The sequence below is a fragment of the Ictidomys tridecemlineatus genome, chromosome 1, assembly GCF_052094955.1.
Source record: "Ictidomys tridecemlineatus isolate mIctTri1 chromosome 1, mIctTri1.hap1, whole genome shotgun sequence".
Lineage (NCBI taxonomy): Eukaryota > Metazoa > Chordata > Mammalia > Rodentia > Sciuridae > Ictidomys > Ictidomys tridecemlineatus.
In genome coordinates this window covers 126,529,670-126,556,934 of record NC_135477.1, presented here as the reverse complement: position 1 = coordinate 126,556,934, position 27,265 = coordinate 126,529,670, and the positions used below count along the sequence as shown (strand labels likewise).

The window sequence follows — 27,265 nt, the reverse complement described above, 5'->3', positions numbered from 1 at the left end:
TCTGTGTGTTTGCAAGGGGTGGGCAAAGGAGCTGGAAGGGTTGCAGTGGGGGGTTGGTGGGAGGGGACTATTTGCTAAGAGTTATTATCCCACACTTATCAGTATTAAACTGGATTTGACAACTCATAGCCTAGGATTTAAATGATCTAAATCCTTCTTCATTTGGCAGCCTGGTTTTACCCATTATTTATTGCGATACTCAATTTATTTTCATCGGCACACTTGGAGGCTTGGCTTGAGGTGTCCTCAAAGCCTGGTGATTTATACAAATAATAAAAAGATGGGGGTTCCCAGCAACGGAATCCAAAGCAATTCTTTGGCTCTTTTCCATCTCATGTGGCTCAGTTCATCTCCCACACATTAACCCTTGGCCCCTTGCTGCTTCTCCTGGGGCAATTCATCCTTAGCTTCTTCAGGGCCCTGGGGAGAAATGTCACTGGCAGGGAGAGGATTGGGTGCTAACAACAGTGATCTAATTCCAAAAATGGATCTGAGGTCTTTATGTGGAAGGCGCCACGCAGACCCTTTCTATAAATTGTAGGATTTCAGTTGTCACAACAGCCCTTTGAGGTAGACATTGAATTTATCCCATTTGACAGCTACGGAAACTGAGCCATGCTGTATCTTAGTCTCACTAGGATGGGTAGACAGAGGGTGTCTGGAATATGGCCAGGATAGAGGAATACTTGGTACCAAAAGTGCAATGTAGCAGTTCAGAACTTGAGCTTTGCAAACAAACCTGGTAGCAAATTTCAGTTCTTTAACTATTAGCTGTGGGACTGTTAGCAAGTAGCCTATCTGTGCCTCAGTTTCCTCATCTGTGAAGTGGAAATAATAAAGAACATAGGTAATCATGAAGACTGAACAAACGATGTTATACTAAACATTTCCCCATCTGTGGAAACAGAGAATAATAGTGCCCAATTCATTTTACCTTCACAACAATCCCATGAGGTAATACATATAAAGCACTTGAAATCATGCCTGGAGGGGATTGTAGGGAGCCTGCACAGCATGGGTTCAATGCCAGCATCTAAACAAGAAAAAAATGCTCAGTAAATGTTAGCTATTTTTATCAGGGCTCCTACTACTGCTGTCACTACTTATTGTCACCACCACCACTATGACCTCTATTATGGTATATCATAATTCATTCTACAATTCAAAACAGAGGATTAGTACTATCCAGCCAGTATGTTGTGAAGACTTTGAGGTCAGGTCCTGGCAAGTGGAATTCACCCATGATAGTCATCACAGCAAACACTACTAAAGAAATGACCTGGGATGTTCTGTGTTTACTTTCCCTACCCTAATTCTGCCTATACCCTCCTCAAATTGCATGGGAAGGCTAGGCTTCCCCAAGGAGATTGGTCTAAATCTCCAGTCCAATCTTAGAACACTGAAATCCCATATTAGGGCCGTTCTAGTTTATCTCCCTAATCTCAAGCTTTAGTAAATATATTTTTATTAGGCCACATATTTATTGCTGAAAGCCAAATGTTCATGGGTAGCTCTTATTAATTTATTTATAATTCATAATTCATTTATTTAGAATTAGAGACCTTATTTAAAATATGGATCAAGGGTAGCTTTATGGGGGCCTCTTCTGTTTTGAAACTAGAAAGAAGGCCTCCCCATGAATTTCATATCTTGCAAAATATTTCTATTGACATTGACCTCAAGTAACCTTTAGCAATTCCAGAAATGCCTGATTTTTTTTCTTGGTACTGAGAATTGAACCTAGAGGTGCTTTACTATTGAGCTACAACCCCAGCCCTTTTTATTGTTTATCTTAAGACAGGGTCTCACTATATTCCCCCGGTTGGACTCAACTTTGTGATCCTCATGCCTCTCGGCCTCATGAATCACTGGGATTACAGGTGTGTGCTGCCTGTCCTGGCTACCATTCTTTTTCAACTCTCCAGCCCTATGCTTTTGAAATTCTATAAATGGTACTCAAGTTCCCACCTAATTTGCACTGAGTGTGCCACTTGACTGAATTGAATGTGAGGCACAAGATTACTGGAACCCCATCTCCACTGATTGTCATGTGTAAAGGAACTATTGGTGGGAGTTCACAGTGGTCCGGGAGTTCACATGTAATCCAGATTTTTATCCATTCTCCTTATCTAGAACCAAGAGTACTGTTGAATACTTAGAAAATAATTTTATAGGCCAAGTACAGTGGCCCATACCTGTAATCCCAGTAGCTTGGGAGGCTGAGACAGGAGGATCTCAAGTTCAAAGCCAGCCTCAGCAACTTAGCAAGGCCCTAAGCCACTCAGTAAGACCCTGCCTCTAAATAAAATATAAAAATATATAAAAATATAAAAACGGACTGGGGATGTGGCTCAGTGGTTAAGCGCCTCTGGGTTCAATCCCTGATACCAAATAATAATAGTAATTATACAAATGTGTATTAATAATTTATGTTTAGTGAATAGCATGGTTTTCAACACAGCTTTCTTTGGCTGAAGCAGTGATTGATAGCAGAAGATGGATTTAGAAGCCATCTGTTGAGTTAACTGAATGCTCATGAGCAAATGGTTTAACCTCTCTGCCTGGAGTTTCCTCACTATAGACTGTGTGTAAAGTAGAGAAGTGTACAATCTCATAGTGCTGTTTGCAGATTGAATGAAAGGAAGCATTTACAGTTCATAGCCTGGTCCCTGGACCAAAGTGTTTAAACAAGTGTTAGCCATTAGTCTTTCTTCTTTTATTGGTTTGCATAGTCCTTGGGTTCAGCAAACTTTATTGATATAGTATTTGTTGGTGATTATAGGGTGATATTAATGATCTTAGTAGCACTTTTATTCATGCTCATGATGATAAATTTTTACCTTTATTGTTTTATAAAACCTTTTGTACTTTAAAGTATATATCTGTAAGTTCACCCTTCATTTTTGATGTCAAGGCCACAGTCACTGAAAATGTCAGCTCATGCCTCCTTTCTATTCCTGCCCGTCCTCCCTTTCCATCAAGGTCAGGTGGTTTTCTCTTGTCAGTGGGGGAAACGGAAGCACCAGATAGAACATTATCAGTCAGCAATGCTGCAGCACTGGTGTTAAGGACTTCCCAGAAATTCTCCTGAGTGCATGTTTCTCGTGAAATTCTGACTCTCTTATTTGGTCTATGCTGAGCGGCTCACCTTTGACCTCTCGCCATCCCAGAGAAGCAGAGTAAATGAAGAATGATTTCACTTGCCTCTTTTTCTCTTGGGGTAATGAATGAGTCAGCACCGGGGACTTTGCCAGGGGGCCTGAGTCATAAATATCCCTGCGATCCATCCAACATCTCCACCAAAGGTTGTTTTCGAATAGTAAATGGGAAAAGAGTCCTTGGCCCTTACCTTAATCATCAAGTCACCGAGAGATATTTATGGTTCTAACTTTGGGATGAAAAAGAGAAGTTATCGCCAACAATATAGGCAGATAAATTAGTTCGACCCCATTGTGAGATGATAAAAGTTCTCACAGAGGAAAGACAAAAACATTTCAGGGGACAGACCCACTTGGCCCCAAAATTCTTGTCAACTGTGTCGCATTGCTTGCTTTGCTTTTTAACCTTTAGTCAGGACTTGCCAGATGCCAGGCATTGAGCCAACTTTAAATGCATTATCTCATCTCATCCTCACCTACCCTACAAAAGAAGGTTGGTCTCCCTGTTTGACAGAGGAGAGAGCCAATAGGAGGGAGGGTGACTGACTTGCCCAAGATCTTGGCAGTCAATAGGGGGCAGACCCATCTTGTCTTCAAACCCAAGCCCTGAATTACTCAGTTAAACTCTGTGGGGAGTGAGGGGAAATGAAGAGGAAGGGGAGAATAGCCAGACATTCGAGTTGATCTTCTGTCTGATACACAAGGTACTGTTGATTTACTAATAGATATAGTACAGCGTAGTTAAGATCTCTGGCAAAATCATGGTACCTTTGTGTCCACAACTATTTTTTTTTTTTTTTTTTTTTTTTTATTGGTTGTTCACAACATTACAAAGCTCTTGACATATCATATTTTCATACATTAGATTGAAGTGGGTTATGAACTCCCAATTTTCCCCCAAATGCAGAATCACATCGGTTATACATCCACAGTTTTACATAATGCCCAATTAGTAATTGTTGTATTCTGCTACCTTTCCTATGTCCACAACTATAAACCAAGAGCGAGAGAGGCCTCAGACTCTGAGAAAGTCCCAGCACCAAGCTGCATTCCTGAGGCTGCACCAAACATCAGGTCCCAGACAGTCTCCCTGATTTTGTAGACATTTTAAATGCCAGTCATTGGCAATAGCTGCCTGTGCCTGGAATGTCCCCATTCCTGTTTTCATCCTTTCTGCCTTACTTGGAGTGCTGTCTGCCATCAGGGATGTCTTCATGATGTGTATGATATTTTTTATTTATGAGAAGATTAACAAAATATGATTGTCGGATTAGCTAGTAGCAAGGAGATTAGAAAGAGAGCAGCTGGTGTGCTGCGCACATCCCTCCACAGGGTGTTCTCCCCTCCAAGCTCGCACCCATGGGTGCCTGGAGCATCCCCTCCCCTCTCCTCTGAAAGCCTCAAAGACTATCAGTTTCCTGTGAAAATGCAGAAGAGTATGATAGCTCCACGTCCTTGTCAGACTCCCAGTGCTCTTCTGTGCCCTGAGCACCCCACTTTTTAATGATAAAGGTATAATCTTGCCAAGTGTTGGAGCGTTACTCTAATGGCATGGGCAGTAGAGCAGAGTGTTAGCTGGCAGGCTCTCGAGTCCACACAGGGACTGGTTAACTCTGGGTCCTACAAATGTAAAGAACATTATCATTGAGACCATTCTCTCTTTTATGGGGGAGGTACCATGGGTTAAACTAAGAGGGCACTCAACCACTGAACCACATCCCCAACCCTATTTTGTATTTCATTTGGAGACAGGGTCTCACTGAGTTGCTTAGTACCTCGCTTTTGCTGAAGCTGGTTTTGAACTCGTGATCCTCCTGCGTGAGCCTCCCAAGTCGCTGGGATTTCAGGTGTGTGCCACCATGCCCATCTGAGACCATTCTCTTATATGGAGAAAAATAACAAAAGGAACACACCTATTTCATGTTTTTGCTACTTCACAAGTTACCATTTCTCTTATTGCTAAATATAGGGAAAGATCTCATTTTAAAGTATTCTACTTACAAAAGTCCGCTAGTGTAATGGAAAATCCTGGAGATGAGACTTCTTTTGTTCCCCTTCCTAATTCTGAGTTCTAATGGATAAGACTCAGGAAATCCATGTGTCTGTGTGTGTGTGTGTGTGTGTGTGTGTGTGTGTGTGTGTGTCTGTCTGTCTGTCTGTCTGTCTGTCTCTTCCCTGTCCTTGTTGTCTTTTTGTTTGGGGATCATGCATCTTTTAAAAAAAAAAAAAGTTATTTTGTGGTATTTAAAATTATCAATGCTTATTGCAGGAAACTAAGAATAGAATTATGTCAAGCTTTTAATTTTACTTTGCTTCCTTCATCCAAGCACAGAAAGATAAATATTGTATGATCTCACTTATATGTAAAATCTAAAAAAGTCAAAGTAAAAAATAGAGTTAAATGATGGTTACTAGGGGAAGGGGGTGGGTGGAAAGATGTTGTTCGGAGTACAGAGTTTTTACTGAGACGGGAGGAATAAGTTTTAGAGATCTATTTTACGAGGGCAGGGGGTGGTTGATCTAGTTAATGATAATGTATTATATATTTCAAAATTGCTTTTAAAAAGTAGATTTTAAATGAACTTATCATAAAAAATGAGTTATGTGTATATTAATTAGCTTAATTATTCTACAATGTAAACACATATGGAGGCATCACCCTGTACCCCATAAAAATAAAATTTTAAAATAAGCAAAACAAAAACAAATAAAAAACCCTATGATCCTGTCCTTTAAATCTTAATACACTTCCTTTCTGCTTTTCTTTAAAAATGTGTATGGTAGCTAGGCTCAGTAGCGCTTGCCTGTAATCCCAGCAACTCGGGAGGCTGAAGCAGGAGGATCAGAAGTTTGAGGATAGGGCCTCATGAAGTTGCTGAGGCTGTCTCAAAAAAATAAAAAATAGAAAGGACTGGGAACGTGGCTTAGAGGTAAAACAAGCACCTCTGGGTTCAATCCCCAGTACTGTCTGCCCCCAAATGTGTATGTTTAGCACAGCTAAGTGGATCCACTCTTTGGAAAGAAGAAAAGAATCTGAGAGCTAATGTACTAAGGCCTTGTTCTTTCCACTGTTTTCTATAGAATGAAATAGTGCACAGACAGTGGATCAGTTTGAGTTTCCTGCAAAGATGGTTTAGAAAGTGAATTTCCAAAAGAACCCCATTGTAGAGCCATCTCAGACGCCTGTCGATGTCACCTGTACATGATGAAGGCCAGCACTCAGCAATCCTCCGGTTGTCCCCTCTCAGGGAAGTCCCACCATCCTCCACACTGTAGTCACAAGCACACGTACCTCTGGCATTTCCACAGCCACTGGAAGGGCTTTCCTGTTGAAATCTAGAATTTTAAGTGGCCCTCTCTGCATCTTGATGATTGCCCTGTGGCATTTCTGGACATAATGGAGTGGGTCATTTACACAGTAAAGGAGGCTATGGGAAATGAGCAATTGAGATACCTGCTCAAGGTGTGCTCAATTCACACCCAGACAGTGTGGACGTAAATCTTAGCTGCACCACTAACTGCCTGAGGGTGTTAGGCAACTGGTCTAAGTCTCGATTTTTTTTTTATGTTAACCCCCCCCCCCAAAAAAAATATATATATATAGTACTAGCACGTAGGTTTGCTATGAGGATCAAATAAGTTCTTGAGTACAGGGTGCTTAGAAATATGCCCAGCAACTCACTTAATGCATATTGTTGTCATTGTTAATAATCAGGAGTATCATATTTGTACTAAGCCATGCCTTCCTACAATGATCCCAAGAGAGTCCCTTCTATACTATGAACTTCTCACACTCAGTTCTATGTCCCTAGCAGCATCTAGGAGTCCTTCCTCATTTGATGTAGATACTAAATACTCACTAGTCAGCTCAAATTGGCTGAAATCCTAGTTTTCTTCCTGGTCACTTGGTGCCTGGGGTTGGCTCCACTCTAAGCTATGTGGGGGAGAAAGTTTTGTGGTGAAGGCTCCTTCACTGGATGGTACCTGCCCTTTGCTCCTCCTCTCCCCCACCCAGATTCTTCCCTTTAGCCCTTTGTGGCCTTCAAGACAGGAAAGACAGCACTCAGGGAAAGGGAGACCATCTTGGCTGTTGCTGAGATGTGTTTCTGATTCACTTAAGTTTCTACCTCCAGCCAACCTATCAGCCACTCATGATTTATTTTCAAAGGAGACTTGGGTGCCTCAAAGTTCCTTCTCACAGTGTTTTTGATATAATTTTCAGTTCCCCCATGTGCTGTGCTAAACACAAGAGGGTACATCAGTGAACAAGACAGACGCAGGCCCCGCCCTTGAGAATCTAGTGTGGGACCTGAACAAGTGGTTGGTAAGCATCAGTGCAGTAGATTCTATTTCAGAAAATTTAGGATGCTGTGAGAGTCTTAAGAGGGTTTCTGACTGTTTTGACAAGAAGCCCAGTTATTTATATTTCAGAGAAAGCAAAAAAAAAAAAACTAATAGAATATAAAGCAGGTATGATAGTGCAGATTTGAAGATTTCCTTGTGCTAGACAGTCTGTATTTTCTGTTCTGAGGAGAGTATGGTGAATTAAGAATCAGGGTATTTCATCTAACTCTGTTTTATGGTCCACTTATATCACCTTAAACATATGGAGGAATTAAGATTATTTCCTCCAAAGACTCTTTTTCCAACATTGAGATGCATACACACATATCCTAGCTTCCAGAAACCTGCATCCATTTCCCTGTAGTGGCTGATATTTTTTTTTTTTTCCTGAAATGGCTTTCCCCCTCCCACCCTATCTGATTGTGTAGGGGCAGAAAGATGCAGTTTTTTCATGGTGTGTTTTTATTTTCTATTTTCCTGATAAAACTGAATCGCTGCAGAGAAATTCAAATCTAATCTTCAATATATTTAGCATGAAAGCAATAAGAAGAATTAATTCACTCCAGAAAGAGTGAAATACAGTTGGGTACTCAAAGGAAGAATCACCATGGAAACTGTTTTCTTAAGATTCTGTACTCTCCAGGCTCCAGGCATGACTAAGTGAAGAAAGGAGGGCGAGCGGAAGAGAAGAAGCATCTTGCCCTTTCTGTTGTCACTAAAAATGCTGCAGAGGCATCGCTATGAATTATTGATTGCACGAATAGAGTGTATATGAATTAGAATTATTAAACTGTTGTCTTGTAAATGAGTGTGTAGGAACACACTGAGAACTTGTTCCTCAGCGTTCTCCTTTCCTAACTGTCAAAATCCTGTTGTGCAATCAAAGAGCTATCCTAAGGTCACCAGTTTGAAGGCAACCACCAGGAATGAGGATGATTAAAGAATTATGTGAGCAAGAACTAGACTAGCATGCCTTTGCAACTCCGGGATACACTTGCCTTTGCGGACCATTTCAAGATGATTATGGTTTCGGAATTTTTTTCAAAGATATTAAATATGTAAAGATCAGAGACCAGCTTTTGCCTTTGGGACTGTGTTAATGGGATGTGATGGAATTTCCCCAAGGAATTCCTTATGGATCAAATTCACTGTTTGTGTGCACATAGATCTATCTCACAATGAGTTCACTCTTCTGGCTTTCTACATTTTTACCTTCTAATTTATTTTTATTTAATAGCTCTGATAATAATTTCTACCGTGTGTTAAATGTTTCCTGTGAGCCAATAACCCTGCTGGATCATTTGCATAATCATATCAAGAGCATGGACTTTTATTTGGGTATGATTATGTTTTGTTTAGCAAAATGACTCGCTCAATAAACGTTAACTAATAGAATACCTGTTTATATTCTTGTGTGATTCTCACGACTGCCCTGTGAGGCAAGTCCCCATTTTACAGATGAGGAAACTGAGTTTGGGTGATGACAGTTTATTGCACTAGGTCGTAAAGGCCAGTAAGCTGCAAAACCTGGGTTTGAAACTTTATATGAGTCCTAAGTTCATGGTCTTAACAACACCATTAAGTTTTCATTCTAAGCTGGGCACGGGAGTGCACATCTGTAATCCCAGAGGCTCAGGAGGCTGAGAAAGGAGGATCTCAAGTTCAAAGCCAGCCTCAGCAATTTAGCAAGGCCCTAAGCAACTCAATAAGACCCTGTCTCTAAATAAAATATTTTAAAAAGGAATGGGGATGTGGCTCAGTTTTAAGCACCCTGGTGCTTAATTCCTGATACCAGGGGTGGAAAAAATTTTATTCTAGAGGAGAAAAACAACCTTTGAAATCTCTGCAAACTCATAGCTTCCAAGGGACTGGGCATCAGTAGGCCCTCAGTATATATGTATTGGGAGCCTACCGTTGTGCCAGGCGCTTTGCCAAACATAATAATAAAAAATAAGATAAAATCCTTGCCTTCACAGAGCTTACTGTCTTTAGGGAATCTTGACATGAATAAATGAACCAGACAAAATAGTCAAGAGTTCAGAAAAAGATTATTGAAAAGTGTGGAGATTGAGAAGATCAGGTATTTCTTTTGGTTTTTTTGTTTTGTTTTGTTTTTTTAAACTCTTTTTCAGAAAAGTGAGTTTGAACAGGTCGGTTTATAGTTAGGCCAGTTGGTGAAGAGCCTTGAACATGGGGGCAGTGAGGTCTGGATTCGATGCTGTCAACACTGGCAAGCCTTCAAAGGCTCCATTCCTTTGTATCAAGAGAGTAACCACTTGCAGTGAAGAGCGTTGTTGTCTACCTTTCTTCTCACACCTGTATACACCCACCTCACCATTACCCAAATCAAGGCACAGGACACTTCTAGGACTCCATGAGGTTTCTCAGGCCCCCTCTTACTTAACTCCTTCCTTCCCCAGAGATCACCACCATTCTGGCTTCTATGCAAGTGTTCAAAGGGAAGTAATAAAAAGGGATGTGATGTGATGAGAGTTTAAAAGGAAATTCATGACTTCTAGGATGTAACGGAGTATAGAGCTGGGAGGTTTCACACAGGAAGTCCAGCCAAGAGGGCATGGTGGGGTTCATGATCCCTCCCTCCTCCAGGCATCCAGTCAACTCCCCATTGGGTACCTATCATGTACCAGACTTGTTCACTGGGGATACAGTGGTAGTCGACATATATTCTCCCAAGGAAAACACCAGCAGTTACTTTCCAGAGAAATAAGAGGAAATCGAAGTTTCACTATAATGGGTGCCTAACCCAAAGCAGGGAAGCTTCCTAGAGGAAGAAATTCCAGCCTGAGGATGCATAGGGTTCAGCCATCCAAGGAGAATCCTCAGCTAGGGGTGGCTCCAGAGAGGGAGGAGATAGAAAGGTCCAGAGAACACAGAGGACTAGTCTGAGTAAAGACAGTGGCAAGAGAGGAGTGGAAAGGAATAGATTTTTCCAACAAGAGAAATAGCCAGGCTCAAAAAACTATATCGTCACAGGAACCCTGTCAAAAGACATTTCTTCAACACCGGCATCTGACCATGGCAGCTTGATATTGTGCAACAGTCTATATTCATTGTTCAGAAATTTTCAGATGTTCAGTGTTACAGGCTTTTTATTGTAGTTTATATTATGGGCAGCCACCTGGTTGTCAGTCATTTCTCTTTGAACTTGAGCCAGAAAAACCAGTTAGGCAATGCAATTTCCAACATCCTTGACCTGCCTCTTGGGGATGAGCTGCTTTCTTGTTCTCTGTACATTCTTTAGTTCCTCTTTTTCTGGAGTGGATTAGGCTGTGCAAAGCAGGCAGGCCACCAGCCCTTCTGACTTGCCCAACCAGTCCTGGTGCAGCTTTGACAGAGCTGTTGAGCTCTCTTTTTTTCTCCCATTGAGCAGCAGGATAACTCCATAAGCAGAAAGTGGTCTTTGAAGCCATGCAGATCTGAGTTAAGCCCTAGCCCTGTTGCAAGCACTCCTTGTGACTTCAACAGGTTATTTAATGTATCTGAGCTTCAGCTTCCTTGTCTAGGAATAACAGGGCTCACTGTGTAATGTGCAAATATAAATTTTAAAATAGTGCAATAAAACCCCTAGGATAGTATCTAATACAGAGTGGTCTTCAGTAAATGGTATGTGGAGGGTGGTAGCCTAGTGGTTAAGAGCAAAGGCTCTCAAGTTAGAAAGCAGGCTCTGCCAGAAGCTGACTTGAAAAGCTGTGGGCAAGTCACATAAGCTCCTGGAGCCACAGTAATCTCATCTGTAAAATGGGGTAATAAAAATGACATCTACCTTATAGTTTTATTGTGAGAGTCAAATGAGTTACTGTATTAAGTTGCTTCATGGAGACCCTGTGTGTGTGTGTGTATGTGTATGTACATGCATCTTTCCATCCTTTATTAGTAGTGCTCAGATTAACTTTAATTATAATTTTTTTTTATCTTACCTGTCATGTTATGGGAACAGGAAAGCAGTGTCTGCCCATCCTTCGGGGTTATTGCCAAGAGCAGCTAATGAAGAGGTGCACGTGGCTCAGTTCCAGGCACACAGTGGGCCCCCAATAAATGTTTGTTGAATGAATGAGAGCAAAGTGCTTCTCTCTAAATGTTTTCTGTAAATGTTTCATCTTAATGATCAGTGGGAGCTTCCATATGGAAGGAAGTGCCAAAAAAGTTCACAGGGTGGCAGCCCGGGTTTGGGCCTGGTGGATTCTGATTATGTTGAACAAAATAGATTCAGATCAGTCTATTTGGTGCCATTGAAACCATGCCAAAGAGTGGCAAAATGTGATTTCATGTTGGAGAAGTGCCAGAATCCAGATTTGCAAATCAAAGCGAACTCTACCTATTTCCAGCACCCCCTTGCTCTCCCCACTCCATATTCGGGGTGGGTTTTCTTACCTCTGAAAGAGCTTCTAGATATTTCACAAAATCAGGCCCCAGATGTTTGAAAGACTTTTACAGACAAGGTAATCAATCCATTTGGTGGCCAGATGCTATCTGAAAATGTTCCTGCTACAGCACTGAGAGTTTCTAAATTCATTAGAAACATAAATTAATTAAATCTAATCAACAGTGGGTGATGCAGAAGATTAAACAGTGCAAAACAAATACATTTCCAACCGTGTTGTATTTGAGGTGGAGAAAAGCAGCTCCACTTCAGACATGAAAGTCAAATTAACCCTTCATGTGACTTCTCAGAAACCTTTGTCTAATCAGAAGCCCCAAAGAGGCTGTAGTTTTTCCCAATTAAGGCTGCCCTAGTGGGTTCTTTGACTTTTCAAGAAATGTATTATGTTTATAAGAAATGTTCTAGCGTAGCCTTATGTTTCTATGCATTAATAGTAGTGAAAATCTCCATTCTGTCTCTATTGTGAAGGGCCTTTGGAGACAAAAATCTGTAATGGGCTATGAACTATGCATAAAGCAATATTTCTCAGTAGCATTCTAAAGTCTGATGAACTTGGAAACGGTGAAGCATTCTACTGTACTCTAAAGTAAGTTGCCTGAGTTCAGAGGTTTTGCCTACAATACTGAATCCCTAATACCCGGAACAGTGCCTGGCACAAAGTAGGTATTTAATAAACACATTAAATGTACAAATTGTGGATAAATTTTTCTGAATCTGCAATTTGCCCAGATAGGCCCTCAATACGAGGGATAATGCATGAGCTATTTCCCAGAAGTGTCTGACATTTTTCTCCCAAGGCACCGCATCTCAAGAGACTCAAAATCTACAAGGTGTATTTTAATTCGGCTCCAAAGCACTGTTTTGAAGCACCCTATCCTTTGTCCCATATCTTCTACCTTCAGGGAAACTGAAGAAGGTTCAGGGTGAGTTAATGGTGAATTTCTGTGGTCAACTTGTTCTCCAGGAAGTACACAGCTCAGTGGAGGCCAACCTTCCACTATGGATCAGCTCTTCCCTCATCTTGTACTTATACTTGCCAGTGCATAAATGGCCCAATCCAGGTGGGCAAAGGTGTTGCTTCCTTGCACTTGGACTTGTAGTGAGACTAATTTGCAGTGGGTATCAGCCACCAGTCAAGAACAGCAGCTGCTGACTCGGGTGTCTACAGAGGCCAAATTACATAAAAGATGCATGCAGAGAGTTAAGGGGGAACCCAGGCTGGGGTGCTAAGGAATGGTAGGAGATGCAGAAAATTCAAGACCCTGTGTACTTTTATAGGGGGTAGCTGCTGCTTCCCACCTGGAGCCAGGAATGGCCATATGGAAATGGCCCAATGATGCCAATCTTTTATTTTTCTAAAGAAACTGAAAATTTAAAAAATGAAACTTCATAATTTTTAAATGTTGGCAATTCCTTCAAAGAAACTAGAAAACTTTGTGTGGGCTAACATTGCAGTATTGATAAATTTTAAAAAGCCCAAATAAAATGACTCTACTGATGAGATGACCTATCCACTGCAGTCGGGCTTCTTGGTCCCACCGTGTGGAGCTGGGGAGTCTTTCTGGGATCCAGGGGAATGAGTCACTGGGAGGAACACCAACAAATTGTCCTAGTTATTAAGGATCTACAATGTGCCAGGCATCACGCTAAGCTCCCCACCCTCCTTATCCCTTTTAATCCTCCTGATTCCCTTCCAAAGTGATACCATTATTATCTTTATTTTATAGCTAGAGAAACTGAGGTTCAGAGAACTCGAGTGTAACTCACTTGTAAATGGCAGAGCTGATGTATCTTTCTAAATTGAATCATCCTGTTAATGTCCACATTATTACTTCTAGGTAAAATGGTTTTTAACATTTAGTGCTTCTGTGTGTTAGGCACCCCTCCTGCAGAAATTTATTCATCTTATTTATTCATCATCCCCACTTTACAGATTAGGTTAAGTGGGAGAAGAGTGAGGTTCATCTTATACCCAAGATTAACCAGCTAGTAAATGTTGAAGCTCTAACTTGAAGTGGGAGTTGCTATTGATCACCTCTTAGAATTATTTTTTCAAGACCAAGTCCTAGGTTAGGTACATAGAAGATGCTCAGTAAATAGTTTTCATTTGGCAGCAAACCTCTTTTTCAGCTGCTGAGCCTCAGGTTTGGTGGATGCCTCTGAATAGCTGCAGTTTCAGCCGTTGTTCTGTGAGGCTCACTAGCAGCTGTCACTCAAGCAGCCTTCATGTGTCACTTTGCTAACACCAGGCATGCACAGCAAAGACGGGCAGGCCCCAAAGCTGGCTCAGCCACTAATGAACTGCCTAATCCAGAAATCCCCTCTCGGCGACCCGACAATCCAACTCAAACTGCGTGTGTGACTGAAATAGTTCACTGGGTCAGACTTCTTGGCATGGAAAGATCTTCCCACCCAGTCTCTGGTGTTCCATCGCCTTTCTTCCTGAAAGTTAAAAAGGAAGAGACTCTTTTTATACAAGGGCCAGAATTTAGTATCAGAAGGATGTGTCTATATACGGAATGCATGTGTTTTCATGGATATGATTGGCTAAGAATAGATCTTAGTAAAGAGAATAGGGCAAATGTATTTAATTAGTTTTAAATTTTTCATTATCCCATAGGTCTGTTATACCTAGTTTGTGTAAGAAAATATCAGAGGATATAAACTCAAATGATAAGCAACAACCATTAATATTTTAAGAATACATACTTTCATTGAACACTGATTATGCATTTCCTAAGTGTCATATATTGGACTAGGAGCCAGGAACACCATGGCGAAATATCAGCTATGAGGCCTGCCCTGCTTAATACAGTCTTACCAGGGAGACAGACAGGAACAATAAATACCCAAACAAATATAAAATGATACTCTGATGGGTGCTTTAAAGAGAAAGAATAGGCCAGGCACAGTGGCCCACACCTATAACCCCAGCAACTCAGGAAGCTAAAGCAGGAGGATCACAAGTTAGAAGCCAACCTGGGCAACTAAGTGAGAACCTGTCTCAAAATTAACAGGGTCAGGGATGTAGCTCAGGGGCAAAGTACCCCTGGGTTCAATGTCCAGTACCAAAAAAATAAAACAAGGGAAAATATAGGGTACTATATAGAGCAACGTAGACCTTAAAATGTGCTCTTAGGAAAGAACTCTCTTGAGAGGTCCTGTTTAAACTGAAATTTCTAAAAATGAGGAAATGGTAGCCAAAGGAAAGGAAAGGGGAGTAGTTTAGGCAGTTAGAGAAAGCAGCATGTTTGAAGACCCCAAAAGGAAAACAGGATATTTCAAGGCCCTGAAAGCAGAAGGGGGACTGGAATATAGCGAAGAAGAGGGCCAAGGGACAGTTTCAGATGAGGTATGAGAGGTAAGACAGGGCCGACTCGCACAGTTTCCTCAGTGGTAAAGTACCAAAAGGTTGTATTACCAGGAATCTTCTTCAGGATGGCTTCTGGTACATCTTGTTATTGATTTAAGTTCAGTTGAAGGAATAGATACATTTGACTAGTATTGAATCTGTATCTTTAGTATTTAATCTTTTGATTCCTTCTCTACTTGATTAAAATATTGAGAGTTTCTTTCCCAAATTTTTCAGAAAATAATGAAGCATAATCAAAAATCATTGCATCTTAGCTTAAAGGGAATTTTGCTGCTGCATTTAATAGTTACTGTTTTTGTAAAGTCCTAAGCTTTCCCATATTTTTCAAAGGCAATAAACTCGGGCTGTTGGACTCAACTCTTGAAATGTTTCCCCAAAAGTAAAGTCCTTGGAGATATGGAAATATGATCTGATTTCCATTCTTCTCTCTCATCTTCTCTACTTGGAGACGGTGTTTCTGAAAATGGACTTGCTACTTGATTTCTCAAGAACTGGTTTATTTCAGAGGTGTCCCAGGCTATGAACAATTAAAAATAATAATAAGCTGAAGGCAAAAATGGAGCATATATGACTCTAAATTTAGGGAAGAACTGTCATGTGCATTACATGGGCCAACAATCAGTTGTCCCTATGAGAATCCTAAATCTTCAGCTGTGGACCATTTATGTCATGTTTGCAATGCAGAGTATGAGATACTAGGAACTAGGAAAGATGTAGTCTACTAAGGAAATAAATATGGTTCTGTCTTCAGGGAACTTATAATGTAGTTAGGGAGACAACACATGCTCTCAGTTTATTCGAGTTATCTATCAGCATTGGTACCCTAGTCCAGTAAAAATGAGCTTTGCTCAATAAGAAGATGCCAGCTAGATTAGTGAAGTTTTAAATAGAAATTGGCCTTACTTGGATTCTAGAAGAGACCATTTTTTAACTGGATCTTGGAAGGGGGTGGGGAAATAGAATAATTTTCAGGGAATAAGTTTCCAGATTGAAGAATTGTATAGGTAAAAGTCTGAGGGCAGAGCACTACAGAATAATCTCAGAACCCACTGGAGTTCCAGAGGTCTCCTGGGAATAGGACATAGAATTTCACACACACACACACACACACACACACACACACACACACACATCCATGCTTCTTCGTGGGGAGAGGATTTGTAGATCCTCAAAGAATTGTTGGCCCATGTAATGCACATGACAGTTCTTCTCCAAAAAGGTCAAGAGCAACAGTAAATCACATTGGAGAAGAGTTTAGGTTTTATGTTCTTTTATTCATCAAACATCAGTTGTGGTTAGTGGACTTAGATGAGTAAATTAGGAACTCAAGCCTTAGTGAAATATACTTCAGTAAGCAAAACGGAAGCAGAGCACTTGTGAGTGAGAATGTTATGGATAGCATATGAAGAAATAGATGTATTTGAGATTGTAGCCAGTGTTGAATCTATATCTTTGTGCTGTAGGAATGGTGAGGAAGGAGTTTTTTTTTCTAATTAGGGAGCTTGTGAAAAACGGCATGAAATAGGTGGCGTTCCAGCTAGTCCTGAAGAAACTGATTTTCTTTCATTCAGCCAGTCAACAGGTTTTTTTTTTTTTCTTTTTGAAAAATCTACTGGGTGCCAGTTTCTACACTAGGTCTCCAGATGATAACAGTGAATCAGATCTGCCCTGGAGAGATGTACTGTCCAGGAAAAATGCCCCAGCTCTCACATCTCTCAGCCACAGCAGTTAATTAGGGAGATACTGATGAGCAGGAGCAATGGGGAATGAAGAAAAGACAATCAGGTGCACATAGAAAAAGGTGGCACCAGGTGGGCACACAAACTCTGATGGAGCTTGACCCACCCAGATCTAGATCAGCACGTTTATTATGTCGGTTTCATCAAACGGTTATTTGTGGGAAAGTTTCAGCAAAGCAGGCAATCTGAAGGACACAGGACTGGCGAGATATTAGGGTTATCTTGTTATGCTTCTCTGTCTCTGGGAGTTGATGTCTGAACTCAGAGCCTCTACTGATAACTCTGAGCATTTGCAGTTTCCTTAGGCCTGTATCACCATAGCAACTGGGCCATCTCGACCTGAACTTTTGCAGAGGCAGTTCCCAGCACAAATGCAGCCACTAGAGAGTTAAAGACCATGATTTAAATCACCACCCTCCACAGAGAAGCAGATGTCAACAGGCACAAGTAGTGGAAAGAATATCTCAGGTAAATGAAATGACACAGTGGTCAGTGGAGATCATATTAACCTAGGGAGTTTGAAGAGTTAAATTTTGCTACAGTATCAGGACAGTGACAAGGATGACAAAGTTACAGTGGAGCCCAGAAAATACACTCTGCTAAAAAGTGTATTTTTACCACAGCTATGTGTAAAAAATTAAGAAGGGGTTTTTTAAGGAGGAATTTTAGACAAAAGAGAGTAGGAAAAAGAATCATTGCATGAGAAAGTAGAGGGAAACGACATAGGACTCAAGAGGCCAGCTCAAAAAACGATGGCTTGGAAACCAGAGTAGGGTTCAAATCTCAGTTCCCTTAACTATTCATCTTCCAAACTTAAGGGTTTTGGAACCCCTGTGAGCCACCATTTGCTCATCTGAAAAATGCATGAAGATACTAAACTCATGGAGTTTGAGTAAAAATTCAATGGCATGGTGTAAAACACAAAGCACAGCTTCTGGACAACGTAGGAATTCCATAGATGTGGCAGATGATACAGATTTAGGGTCTGGTGCTATGCCTGGCATGCCTTAGGCCAACTGAATAAATTATAGTCTCAAAGGCTCTGCTTTTCTAAATTGTGCAATACCCTTGTTTTTCTGAGACTGAAATCTCTTGAAGCCAAGTCAATAGCTAGTTAATTCCAGTGTGTCTTCCTCATGACAGATCCAATCCTTTCCCTGTAGTCATACCGTAGTAAAGGAATGTGTGGCTCGAAAAGTTTTCCATTAAAGACTGACTTCCTGGAAGGGAGGTCTGCAAATCATTTGGAAAGTTCCTGGCAGCATCACCTGGGTCTGGCCATTTGCAAAGTGCCTATAAATCTCTTGCAGGTCAAGGATGAGTGCGTTTTTCTTTTCTTCTTCTTTTTTTTTTCCTCCTTCTGACTTGTTTCTATAGAATATTAGGAAGAACAGTGAAAGCTCAAGAAAGGCCATAAGGAGGTCAGGCTACCCATGTGTAAGTGATCTTGTGTAATTTCTTATCACTTCAGAGAATATCCAGGTGAGCAGCCTTCTGCTTGGTAGCAGTTCCCTTCTGTTATCTAACAAGGAACTGAAAGAATTGGGTCCTTTCTGCTCTTATCTCCAAAAGAGAAAAAGAAGGAGAAAGAGGAGGAGAGGGAGAGGAAGATAGAATGACACAAGAAGCTTTTCATTCCTAGCCGTCACGTACATCTATGAAATGTTGATGCATGGGAGAAATTTTACAATACAAAGTGTTCTGAGAATCTTGCTAAATCTTATATGAAGGAAGGGTTTCAATAACATTTCATTACTATCCTTCTTTTGCTGTGAGTAGAAATGGAGCCTGTAGGGGTTTTATTTCAACTGTCATTGGTGACCAATCCTTGTTACTGGTTAGTTCACTTATGCATTCATTTCTGTATTCGGTTAACAATTCTACCAATTCTATCCTGTTACTACTTCACTATTTTCCTCTAGCTGTTGCAATGTTCTCATCAACATACCAATATGCTGTTGTTCCTATAATATCATTAAAACTTTTTTTAGCATCTTCCACCATCTTTCTTTTCCTTTGGGGGTGGGGTTCATCCTGAAGACTGAAGCTAGGACCTCATGCATGCTAGGCAAGCACTCTACCACTGAGTTACAGCCTCCCCCAACCTTTATTTGCTACTCTCTACAGCAAATCTCATTGAAAGAGTTGTTTATAGTCACTAACCATTTCTGAAATGCACTTTCCTTTTTCCATGCCCCCTCCCCTCCCTGCATTCCCCTTTGTCTAATCCAATGAACTTCTATTCTTGCCCCCTCCCCCATTGTGTGTTAACATTCACATATAAGAGAGAACATTCAGTCTCCGGTGTTTGGGGATTTGCTTATTTCACTAGCATGAAAGTCTGAAGTTTCATCCATGTACCAGCAAATGCCTTTTCTATGCAACTGGAATATAAGTTCCATGTGGACAGATATTTTATTAATTGATATATCTCCAATACCTGTAATAGTACTGACACATATTAGCGCGCCAATGAATATATGTTTAGTGAATAAATGGATTAATGAATAAATCTGTCAACATTGAGTCTTTGCTGATTTTCTTACACTTAATATTCCTCATCAGTACCTAAACTGCATGAACTGCATTTGACTCCCCATTAAGAGTCAAATATAATGGATTTTCTAAGTATCCAATTGTCTATGGATAGAAAAAAGATGTTTAAAAAACAGTAGGTATGTACTATAGTATCTTACCCTCATGAATATTTATTATAAAGGTTGAGTCCTGCTGATGATGAAAATCAACACCAGCCTATTCACTCTTTTACCGCTTACCTAGTGTGTGTCTGCTCTGCTTCCAGTGTTTTAGAATATACATGATATCCAAGAGAGAGTAATTTTTTATAATCCTCAAAACATCAAAATTTCCAGCCATAAAGAGAAACAGAGATTAAGTGATTCATCAAATTTTAATTAGCACATTCGGTTCTAACATTTTCACTCTCTTTGCAAAGACTATTGGAAAACCAGCATAGCATAACACCTTGTGAACTATCAGTAGAAGCACCTTTATTTTTGATATAGAGACCTCGTGTTTCAGGAGAAAAACTTCCACTCTTTTCCTACTGTATTCTTCATTTCCTTAGGCTTACCTAGAGTTTTTAAAAGAACACAGCACACTTAGTGTTCAATTTGTCCTTTATACAAACAATAGAGATGTCTTGAAAATGAGGATATGGCAGGAATGTGTATTACCTTAAATTGTGCTGTGACTTCTTACTGTCCTCTAGATAAAAAAAAAAAAAAAATAGGATTTTTATTCTGTGACTCAGAGACCTTCATTATTGGGGTCTTCAAATAACCTCTCCTCCAACAATTTTTCGCTATATGCCAGCCTATCACCAAGACATCCCAGTCGTCTAAACCCAAATCTCCTGGGTGCCCAGACCAGTTGTGTTTTGGGTTTTTTTTGTTTGTTTTTGTTTGTTTAGTACATCCCTGCACCCAGTCCGTGACACACATGTGAAACATATTTGTTAAGCAGAGTCCTTCATCTCACATTCTGACCATCTTATTGTCACCTCTGTGCTGTCTCCCAAGTAGCACTGTGCCCTGCTGCCCTTTTTTCACTAACCCATCTGCTTTCTTCTCCTATGATTCATAGGACCCCTAATTCCTGGCAAAAATTACAAGCAATTTGGGGGGGTAAAACCTATTTCTTATTGACCACTCTATCTGGTTCTAAAATTACCTGTCACTATTCCAAGTAAGAACTTTCCCTCGCCTCACACCCCTTAAGAAAATCTTTTATACTTCCACTCACCATGAATCTTTTGTTTGTTGATATGCTATGGTATGTTCGGTGATGAACAAATTCCTTGTTATGCTTACAACTTAGAGACGGAAATGGGCATCTACAATGATAAGAATGCAATTGTGGTTAAGTGTTAATGATAAGTGGCCATAACTTATGAAGGAGGAGGAGAGTGTCAAGGCTCCATAATAAAAAGAGGTATCTTGGGCTTAGGAGAAATCATGCATCCCTAAAGAAAATTTGTGTGATATTTCATACAAATTTGGGGAATTTCCACTTCTGCCAACTGTATCCCATTGCCTTATCTTAGAGCGTCTGGAATAGCAAAAGTTCTGACTCAGGCTGTGCCCAACAGAAGCCATATTAAACTGAACTGTGCTCAAGTGGCTCAGGGCCTGCCTAAGAGCTCCTCTTCCCCCACAGATGTGAGAGCTTTCTCACTTTGGCCCTGAAGTCCCACCGACTTTGGGGTCAGCTATAGACATCCCATATTGTGCAGATAATAGATCTGAATGATTGACAGAGTTTGTATTGCCTGAGCAGTTAATTACTCCTGCTTTCTGAAAGAGTGGGTGACAGATGGTTAGACACCTTGAGAGCAGATTCCATGTAAACCACACAGGCATGTAGAAAAGTCTGGATGACTATTCTCCCCCCACCCCCACCCCACCCTGGGTTTTTCTAGACTTATAATTTTTAAGATTCCTTTGCCCTTTGGGCAGGTTTTGTTCCCACTACAGGAAATAAAGCTGTCTTCTAGGTTTCTATGTTGCAGGAACTTGTTTTGAATGAAAGACAGTCTCCATCAATGCACATGTCCCCAGGTTGCCTCAAACCTGGGTAGTGCTGGAGATGTGGTCATCCTGGGGCAGCTGTGTGCATTTTAATGGAAACAGCATGGCATTCATTACTCACCTGCTTCCCACCATCTGGATTTTCACAGCTCAGCAAGCATGGTGGGCTTCCTGCATATTAGCAGGGAGAACTTGGCAACCAAGGAGGGTGTGGTTAGGTCCCTTTGAAGTCGTAATTTTATAAGGGACATCATGAGTAAATTGGAGTGGGCGTTCTATCACAGTCAGCTGCTTTCACATTTGAACGGTTGAAAAACAATGCACCATCTCCCCAGCAGGCAAAGGAGGAAATAAACCACCTCAGTGCTGGGAAACAAGCAAGCGGGAAGAAAAATTGGTCGTGTGGTAGAACGGAGAGAAAACGTGCATGTGAGAATTTGTGCACAAGTTGCTCAGCAAGAGACCATTTTCTCCCCATTTATCATGCATTAATAATCACTTCCAAAGCAAAGAACTATGAGGGAAACAATGGAACAACATGTCTATAAGCAGGCATTTAAACTCAAAGAACTAAAAATCTAAGAGTGACTTAAACCACAGTGTCTACTATTTAACAAGTCCAGACACTGCGTGTCCTGAGGTAGGTTTTAGTTGCTCAATGATGTCATCAAGGACATTGTTCCATTTTTCCATTTGTCTTACTTAGCCTCCTCACCTTTTGAGGTCCTCAGGTTTGTTACCTCATGGTCACATGATGGCTGCCTCAGTTCCATGACATATATGTTTTCTGTCTGCTTGTTATTATAACAACAAGTCAGTCCAGCTAGAAGGCTTCTCTCTACTTGCTTGCTTTTATTCAAAGAAGTAAAATCTTTCCATAATCTCCGCTCTTCTCTCATCTCCCCAAATAGACTTTTCTTTGTCTTATTGGCCAGATCTGACTCATATGGCCACCCCTAGCCACAAGACAGATTAAGCAAGCATCTGGGTTATCATTGTTGTTGTTGTTATTCTCTACAGTGGGACAGTATAGGGCAAGCAAGGAAGAATCACTAAGTAGGGGTAGCCAGTGTGTCTACACAGGGCTGGGGTGTATGTAGCTCAGTGTAGAGTGCTTCCTAGCAAGGGGGCGGGGGGGGGGGGGGCAGGGCTCCATCTCCAGCACTGAAGGAAGAAAAAAAAGTGGTGATGGTGGTGGGGTCTCTACACTACACAACATATTACTTGCCATTACTGAGCTTGTTCTGCAAGGGCAGACTGACATTTAAACGGGACCAATTTGTGGCACTGTGCTTATGTTTACACAGGAGCAAGGGTTGTGATAGGACTTTAGGAACTGAAGCCATTGGACCTTCTGCTTGCATATGAGAGGAACACCAACAGCACGCTGGAGTTAAAGCCAGTGTGCACAGAATTAATCATATTCCAATGAAAGGAAAGGGATTCCATTTCTATACCAGACGCTGTTCTGATAGCAAGAATCAAGTCTGGATCAGACACAAAATATGTCTACACACAGCAAGGATAGCCAGCTTGGGGCTTGCATTGACTCTTTTTTGGCCATAATCATATTACTCGCTCCTGCCCACCTATTTTGGTGGAAAACATCTTTTAATGTACAACTTCAGATATAAATCTTACCAAAGAAAATGGATCCTGACTTGGAATTTTGCACCAAGAGGAGACCACAGCTTTTTATAGATGGGAAGAAGAATTCTAATTCCCTCTGGAAGCCTGCATCCCCTCTTGGTTTCGTGATCTAGAGTCATTGCCAGTCTAGGTAGAAACCCTTGTGCAGGATGAGAGGACACACGCTACGCTCTCCCTTTCATACACATGGCCAGGTTCTTTTCAGTACTGGGGATTGAACCCAGGGCCTTGCACCTGCTAGGCAGTGGTCTAACACTGAGCTTCATCCCAGCCCCAAACATTGCTACTCGACAAAGAACTAGAGCCTAGAAGTGACCTCCAAATTCTTTTCTATACAGACTTGGCAACTGCCACTATTTCGCCACTGCTGTCCACTGCAAAGCTTATTTTATCTCATTGTTGATATTCTTGTCCTAGAAAACCACCTACAGGTGACCCAATCATCAAGAATAAAGCCAAGTTCTGAATGGGCAGAAGTAGTCTGCTGATGCAAGTAGGGTAAATGGCTTTATATTATTATCTGCCAAATGTTTCTTAGATGAAAGATAAAACACTTAATGGGCACTGAAGGCTAAATTGCATTACCCTTTCATTTCCATCCCTATGATTGATGTTGAGAGGCAAAACTGGTGACCTGGTCAGTAAGATGTTGCTCCATCTACAGGCTTTGGGTTCAGCCCTCTCTAGGTATAAACCAAGTTGTCACTTTAGCAGAACAGTCACTCACCCTGTGAGCTGTGCATTAACTAATCACCCAGATGCTCACCTCCACCCAGTCCTCGGCCATTGCAGGAGATGAGGGGGGCACACTAAGGGTGCCCTGCATCTTCCTCAGCCTCATGATCACAGGAAAGCAATTGCTTAGTCCAAATCTATCCTTCAGGTAAATGGAGACTTTGTGTGTGAAATGACGAGTCTGGAACTTTTGTAGGATGCTGAGATGGATTTTTAAAAGGAAAAACTCAAGTCTTGGCAGTGACTGTTGAACTGGAAATGGGGTTATCAGGCCACCATTTTATGAAAATTAAATCGGCACAAATAGATGTGGAGCAGGGCAAACCTCATACCACCCAGGGCTTCCTTTGAAAATCATTTTAACTACCCTTGACCTCTACCACTGTTGTTGGCTTTTGTTTTTCAGTCAATATTCACTTTATCCCCATCTATATAGAAGAAAAATGTTCAAGGTGTAGTTTCTTGCTCAACAGTGGGATTAAGCTGGGTATTTAGTGAAACATTTGAGTCGTCCCACAAATTTATAATCTCAGGGTGAAAGCCATATGGAGCTTTGAAGCATCAAGTTCTGTGGATCACAAGTTGAGGCAAAGTTGCCACCTCTGAGTTGGCCACTTTCTGTCATTACCACTTCCTCTTTGTATTCTCACAAAAGTTCTTTTGTTTCTTGTAGCATGTGTTTTGCAATTTCTACAGTTCTACCAAATAGCATGTTGCAAACACAAAAGTATGTGTATCAGAAGTCTCTGTATCTTGAAATTGGAATGTGGGTGTGATTCATGAGTTTTGCATCAATTATTAAACCGCTGGAGATGAAGATAGGCAGAGATGGATGGGCAGTAAAGTATTCCAGGTACACCTACCAGCTTAGCGGTGATAAATGAGTTGGGAAACCTGAAAGTTCAAAGCAGGTTTTAACTCGAGCTGCAACAGCGTACGCTCTGAAGGGAGGTAGACTACAGCTTGATATAAACCACCTCAGAGTCAAACCAACTGGCTGGGAGGAGTCAAATAAACCAAAGGACTTTGTAAGAGAAATAAAGATTTTCAGAGCCATTCTGTGCCAATCACCCTTTCTCTTGCAGGATTCTTGAGGGAGACAGAGCTCTGGAGAAGGACACCATTTGGGAAACAAATGGGATGCATCTTATTATCTGGGACTATGTCTAACATTCCATAATACAAAGTTCTAATAATACAATACAAGGAATCCTTCCTTGTTTTGACCCATGTGAGCCTGAAGTTGGGAGAGTGAAGATATTTTCAGGATGTGGGCAGAAGGGCAAATATGGTTGTCCTTGGGAAAACAAGTTGTATTTCCCTAAGTGACATTCCTTGCCAATGGATCCAAGGGCTCACACTGGAAAAAGCAATTTCACTCTTTTGATACCCAGCTTCATCAAAAAAAAAAAAAAAAGGTTCACCGTTTAGTCCCAGTGCTAGGGCCCTGCCCCCCACCTGGACCTCCAGAGTCTGTGTTAACATTGCTGCCCTGTGGAAGGCATAAATTACACATAAGCAGAGCTTTATAACTGAGCCCTAAGACACGAGCGTGTCTAACCCCAGGGCTGGTCTCCCTGCCGTCCTCTCAACACTCCTGCTACTCTGTCTGGGATATGTTAGTGTTTGAGCAGTCTGAGGTCCTTGACTCTTTCCCTGATACTTGACAGAAGCCCCAAAGTGAAAAGAAACAATCACACCCCCCCTTAGGTTCTACCCAGGTCAGGAAGCTCTATGCCTGACCTTGGCTACTCACTGCAAAGCTGGGAGCCGTCACTCATGTTCGAAGTGTACCCAGCACTTAGTGCTTTGCAATCCTGACATTCCAAAGCAACTGCAGACATTAAACAGCTGCTTTCTTCCCTCTAAGCTAACAAGAGTAGTGGGCTAAGATGCACAAGTTAAAACAAAGGAACGTGGTCAGCACTTCCCCTGAAGGGGCCGCTTTCCCAGCCATGACAGACTGCGTTACTCCTCGGCTCGGAGCACTCGTTGTATAAACCACCCTTGTGAAGTTATATCAAGAGATTACCAGCCACGTAACTTATTGTGTGTCTTCTTACACTTGACTCATTGGAGGGATCTTTCTGAGAAAATACTCCATTTCCAGTGTAGGTCCTCATTAAGAATGGAGCAGCCTTTTCTGAATGAAGACACTGAGGGTCTCAAACTGGTGACCCACAAACCACATGCACTTCACAGACAAGATTTTCTTTTATTTTCATGATGCTTATAAAGAGAGTTGTCAGCAGATAAAATTTAAGAGATTTTAGTGTCAAATTCTAGATATACAGCTTCTTAAAAAAAAGATGAGAACATTGGCCAATCTGTGCAGTATTTCCTGGCCCCAAATGAATTAAGCCAGGGGCCATTTATCCCTTAGAGGGGGCCACAGCCTTTTTAGTTAACCTGGAAGACTTCATCCATGCTATTTTGTGACCCTATAGGGTTTAAATTTGCTACCCATGAGGTCAGTCATCTAGGAGGTCAAAACAAGATGATATTGTGAATTGTTGGTTCCATGCCTAGTTTGCAACGAACTGAGCTTTTGCCTTATTATTTTTATTTTTATACAAAGAATGTCTATTAGGAGCATTTCCATATATGGAAAAAGACAGCTACTCTATGTAAAAGGGGGCAGTTTTACATGATTTACCTGAATAAATCAGGCATACAAATAAAATCCTGAAATGAGGATATAGAAGGAAGACTGGAAATTGGTATTATTCAGGGGTGATTGCCTTTGTTTTCCACCTCAGGGTTTCCCCTTTACTTTCCTTACATGCATGTTATCTTTAGAATGGTCCTCAGTCAAAGGCCATGGTCACAAGTCCCCTGACTTTTTTTTTCTTTTTTTTTTTTTTAAATAACTCATTTGCACCCTTGGTAACAATTGTTGGAGCCCTGCAGGGGAATAATTGTGGGGGAATTAACCTCTGACATTTTTCTAAAAATAGCCCTAATAAATCCAATCATAGGTAATTTACCTGTCCTTGTTCCTCCCGTGGTAACCAGCATTGAAGAAAGATCTGGCAGGCTGGCATTCCTTCAGCAATTATCTGTGATCTGAGTTCCTGGCGCCTATGCTTTTTCTCTGTTTAGAAATATGTACTGATTGCCCTTTCCCCTCTGACCCGGTGACCTTGTTTGCTCAGCACCCTTCTTCTGGGTTGGAATGAGGCCATGCTGGTCCAGTAGGGTGTGCTGGGCTCCCATGGAGAGGCAGGGCACAGATCAAGCTGCGGCATTTATGGTCTCCCTCCCTCCCAGAGATCTCTGAGCTCTCCTCCTCCACTCTTGGTGCCAGAGCTTCC

At 41.3% G+C, this 27,265-nt stretch overlaps 1 protein-coding gene across 7 annotated transcripts in view; it reads left to right on the top strand.

Moving 5' to 3' along the window:
* Ppp2r2b (protein phosphatase 2 regulatory subunit Bbeta) overlaps nt 1-27,265 on the top strand; it is a 437,378-nt gene that overhangs the window by 307,918 nt on the left and 102,195 nt on the right. The gene's annotated exons all lie outside the window — the stretch shown is intronic.